The 5,213-nt window shown below is 34.4% G+C and overlaps 1 long non-coding RNA gene across 7 annotated transcripts; it reads left to right on the top strand.

The window, feature by feature from the left end:
- Positions 1–1,303: 1,303 nt before the first annotated feature.
- On the top strand, positions 1,304–5,213 carry LOC131629797 (uncharacterized). 7 transcript variants are annotated; one of them, XR_009292126.1, is made up of 13 exons: positions 1,304–1,596; positions 1,664–1,711; positions 1,798–1,901; positions 2,091–2,216; positions 2,327–2,471; positions 2,565–3,397; positions 3,592–3,774; positions 3,859–3,928; positions 4,067–4,144; positions 4,256–4,390; positions 4,496–4,685; positions 4,781–4,909; positions 5,101–5,213. It is a non-coding gene; the product is annotated as an uncharacterized LOC131629797 (long non-coding RNA). The 7 variants fall into 7 exon arrangements; XR_009292128.1 differs by lacking the exon at positions 1,664–1,711 and having other exon boundaries at positions 1,820–1,901; XR_009292125.1 differs by having other exon boundaries at positions 1,304–1,711; positions 2,327–2,358; positions 2,587–3,397.

Here is a 5,213-nt window from a genome sequence, read left to right as displayed (position 1 = left end):
CTTATCAATTTTCTCCAACTTATTTTTTTCTTGTCCTCAAACAAAATCAACACAAATGACAAATGACTCAGAAACTTCAATAGGCATAGTTCATATGAGGTTGATGACTAAATTGAAAACCTTTGTACTTTGCATGATTCCTTTAAATGCAAATTCAAAATCAATGTCATAATCATCCATAAATCATAGCATGAAAATAAAAACTTGTTCAATCAAAATCAAGTGATGAAATCTTTGCAAAGTTGAAACAATATTGGACCATTATTTTGTTGGATACTTGGAGTCGTTGGTGGATATGTGGCAGCCCTTGATCAGAGAAAGTGTTGATGAAGAACGAAACTTGAAAACTCAAAGCGTGTGAATTTCACACTAACCTTTAGGAACAATTCGTCCCCACCAATTAAAGTATATTGGATGCAATTGAGATTAACGGCGAATTTCCTTCGGGATACTTTGAATTCCTTAATGTGAATTGCACAAACACACTAAGCGTATCTTTTGATAATAGTTTACAGAAAATGTTTCCTACACTTTACTCATGCATTAATAAAGTAAAGGATGATTTTAGAATAATTGAAATGGTGAGAATCAGATGTGAATATTTCTATTTTCGTGTGTTTTTTCTGATTTCCAAGTGCCTCTATTTATATAGAAGTTCATGCCACTTGATGAAAAGAAACACTTTTTCAATAAAATTCTACATTTGAACAATGATAGGTTATATTGCTATCATTCAGATTTGTTCACAAATGTTGTGTTGGTTCAGTTGGCAATGCAGGCGCCCCCAGTTGGCAATGCAGGTGCCCCCTTACTGAAGGGTTGCGAGTTTGAATCCGGCCATTGTTCATTTTGATTTCAATTTTGATACCGTTTGATTTCAATAATGTTGTGTTGGTTCAGATGGCAATGCAGGTGCCCTGATACTGAAGGGTTGCGAGTTCGAAACCCTTAACCTTAAGGCATTTAGGATTCTTTCTTACCACTAAACCAAACAACTTACTTGCAATGTATTTCTAGTAGAAATATATATTACTTAGAAAAACAACTTCCAAATAATATTTTGGAAATTACTTACATATTTTGTAAAATTAGATGATTCTAGCATATTCGTCCTTAGAAATGACAATGTCATTACGAAGCCACGTCGAATATCTAAATATAAGAAAATCGATTGTTCTTGAAATCCCAATTTTACCCTCCTTTGGAAAATTGCCTCACACGTGGATGCTGTCTTCTACTTCCTTCCAATTCTACACTTTTTCTACCTTTTCAAAACAACTTTTTCTACCTTTTCAAAACAACTCTCTCTCTCTCACGTTCATTTTCTTTTTCTCTCTTTTTGAGACTTCTTCCTTCTCCCACTCCTTCTTCCTATTTTTCTTCCTTCATCCTCTTCTTCTTCCTTCTCCCTCTCTTTCTTCATTGTTATTATTGAGTTTCAAATAGATTCGATTTTGATTTCGATTTTGTGTTTGTTGTTTCAGGTTTGGTGGTTTTGGCTCACGTGGAAATAAACCCTGGGAAGATGTTCACTATGTTTCATATTGTGTTTCCTTGGTGAAATTTTAGAGGCACGCGGTAAGCCAGTAGTGGAAGGTACGAATCACAACAAAGCTTTGGTTCATTTGTTTATTTATTCAGCATCTCTAACATTGTTTTTAAGATTTTCGTTTGGTTCCGAAACTACGAACATGACTTATCTGAGAATAAGGTGAGCATCTTCTTCTTTAGATCTGGAGTTTTTTGTTGTTACTAAGTGGTGATGAAGAGGGTTTTGATGTTCTCATTTTTTTCCAGATCCAATGCTTCCATGGCTTAGGGTTTGCACTGAGGATGTGTCTTTTACAAATCATCTTTCTCCTGAGAAAGATGGAGTTGGCTCAAGTAAAAACAAGCACGGGGTATGTATTGATTTGTATGAGTTATGCTAATTTTTTGTTTTCAATATATTGATGACACTACGGGCGGTATCGGCATCATCACCCAGGTCATTATATAGATGGACATGATTTTTTTAGTAATCTGTTAAATATAAATTAAAATATTAGTTTTTGGTTTTGACATGCTTTCAAAAATTGTTGTTGAGATAGGATGGCGATGTTGGATGGTTTGAGGTTGAGAAACATTTTGAGATTCTTACGAATTCGAGGGAGGATGGTTTGCTTCATCGCCGGTATATTATTAGCTTGGTATAACTTTTACCAGAACCATCGCCGGTATGTGTGATTGAAAGAGAAGTTTTTCTAACCTATTCAATCAAAATTGCTTTTATAATTACAATGTTTACCATTTTTTATCTTAACTATTTATCTTATTTTCTATGAAGATTTCGGTGTTCAATTTCCAATTGATATGAAGGTATTCAGTGTTCAATTTTTTCCGCAAGTTGGAATTAAAGCTGAAAATTCTCAAGGATATTACTTATTCAATTCTGCACGCATGGTGTTTGATAAAATGTCTCAGCAACCGAGGTATCCTACACTTTCTTAAATTTCTAGAAACCGAGGTATAATACATAAGAAGTTGGTGTTCACTAATTTATTGTATCATTGGTTTTCCTGCAGATTTGTTTTTCTATGAATGCAGTTAGACAATGGTGATATCATATGCTTTCATAAAGCTTCTGCAATGGATAACGGGAGAAATTAAATATACCGTTAAAACACCTGTAGTTACTAACGATGGTCAACCGATTCAAGATCCAATTATATCGAGCGTCTGCTGCGTAGATTAGTAACCTCTAATCGATGCCTTCAACAAATACTCCAACCTGATACCGCACGAATCACAGAGCCATCTCTGACGACAAAAGATAAGTTCATCACATATCTATTTTTCAGATTAGTCATATTTTGGCTTGGGGAACAAAGACACAAGAACATGTGAGAAATTGATCTTTGTATCTGATGTTGTGAAGGAGCATTGGATAACCTATGGTAGAAATTTAAATGCTTAGGCTGTTGTTAGCCTGGGTTGTAAATGGGCAAAAGTGAACCATATGATAAAAGTTCCATTGATACAAGTTCACTGTTGCTTTATAAAATTCTTTATGAATAACAACTGAATCTTTAACCGGTTTTATGAATGACTTACAACAACTTTCATTTAAACCTCTGAAGCAACAAAGTTTCATGGTATCATTATAATTTTTACGAATAACTTAAAGTAATTAATATAACTTTGTTCGTTCATTTCGAAGTGCATTTGCAATTAATTTTGGGCATTTGTGTGTTTCGCAGGGAATTGCGCTTTTAACGTTTACTGTTGTTGCACGTGGATTGATTATTTTGTTACCGATGCTGAGACTCATTCCTATTGTTACTGATGCAACATCTATCGTTGACCTATTCACCGTGGTTCCCAGTGTTTGTGACTGCCTATATTTGTCATTACAATGGTATGCATTTTTTCCAGCTTCTTTCTGACTTGGCAATATCTTATGGGGGTGTTTAATGCATTTTTACACCATCTAATTAGCATTACAGCAATATGGGGTAGTTTATTGTATTCCATTCTATGGTTTGATATCATAAAGAGAGTTTTCATGTTATGAAGAGAGATATGAGCCATTTCTGTATTGTTGTTGAACAGGTTAGGAAACTTGAATTCTTGAATGCATTTCTTGTGTTTACAATTGCTGCCTGTTTTTGGGTTGAGCTTGGATATGCAAAGCCTGATGCTAAACAAGTTGTGAAGGGTCTTTTTTCTGCCGCAACTAAAAGGGAATAGAGCTACTGGTCTTGCAATTTCACTTCTCTGTGCTATGGTTATGCCGTTAGTTCTTCATATCTTCTTTTTCCATTTTCTTTTTCCTTACAGTGTATTTTTGTGCCATGATTCTATATGTATTTTCCTCAGCCACAATCTCTTCCTGCACTCGGCATTAGTACTTTCTACGAAAATACCCTGATCTGTTCGTGGAATCAAAGTAATCATTTGATCTTTTGTATATGTGCTTACTGTTTTTTTTCCTTTCAACATTTATTTATGTTTCAAGTGATGCCATAAGTGTGTTTATCATGGTAAAGCAGTATCTATTGTCTTATTTAACTATTTTCTTTGATAGGATGCTTGCATATTTTACATGATAGAAAGTGCCTTTGCTCTTATGGTGGCCTTCCTCATAAATGTTTCTGTCATTTCTGTAAGTGGTTCTATTTGCAATTCTTCAAATTTGAATGAAGAAGATCAGATGAGCAAGTATTATGAATTGGAAGTTAAAAGATATTCTGATACTTGGAAACTGTTTTTACAGCACTCATTTGTAGCTTATTTTGAAAATGGTGTTTGAGAGCTATGCCTTGGACAATAAGAAATGAGGATGTTTAATTGAATAAACCGATAATGTGCTAAGATTTTACAAATATATATCACTTATGGTAGATGAAAGGTTGGTTTTTGTATGTTGAACGATAAAACTAAGCTTATTTACTGATACATTCTTATGGCCACATGTGTTGTGTATATTTGTTAATTAATTTTCATTAATTTCTAGGAGTCGTTGTCGTTGTTAGTGTTGCATTTCCAGTCGGTTGCTCTCTGTTTTGATTATGCCGGATGTAATCGGGTGCAACAACTCAAATGAGGAGAGTTAGAAATCGCAATTATTCGGATTGCTTTATATGAAACATTGGAATTTAAATTTTGCTTTCTGCATTGCTGTAGTGGATTGTGTTACCGAAAAGGTGGGTAACACTTATTCTCGGCGTCAAGGTAATTTAAACCGCTTTCAGACTTTTCTGTTACGATTTTAAACAATATGACTGCGTGGATGCAGCAGATGAAAAACCAGAAGATGAAAACGTAGATTCTTAGCTGTCTATTGAAGAAGGAAATTCTGATCGTCGAACTATGCCTTTTATAAATCTGAAACGAATTTCAAGAACAGCCAATAGAAATGAAAATAAAGGTAAAATATTCATGGAATTGTGCTTTTATGCAAGGTGTACAGTGAGCTTCACTTTCAGATTATCCTCTTTTATATTGATTTGTAGATTCGGCAACTATGAGCCCATAGCAAATTTTTCTTTTATATTGCTTATCTTGTGGTGTAGTTTGAGATGAGTCATTGTTGTATGAGTGACAAAAACCTTTTTGCAGGATGAAGTCAATCATCATAGTTGGTTTGTTCCGAATTATCTTCGTCAACCGAATGGCGGGAGTACTACATATGTGCAAATGATGATTTTAATATTGGCGGGAGTACTACATAC

This window comes from Vicia villosa, unplaced genomic scaffold (assembly GCF_029867415.1).
Source record: "Vicia villosa cultivar HV-30 ecotype Madison, WI unplaced genomic scaffold, Vvil1.0 ctg.000605F_1_1, whole genome shotgun sequence".
In the NCBI taxonomy this organism is placed as follows: domain Eukaryota; kingdom Viridiplantae; phylum Streptophyta; class Magnoliopsida; order Fabales; family Fabaceae; genus Vicia; species Vicia villosa.
The sequence above is the reverse complement of the archived record's forward strand: the minus strand, read 5'-3'. Positions and strand labels throughout refer to the sequence as shown.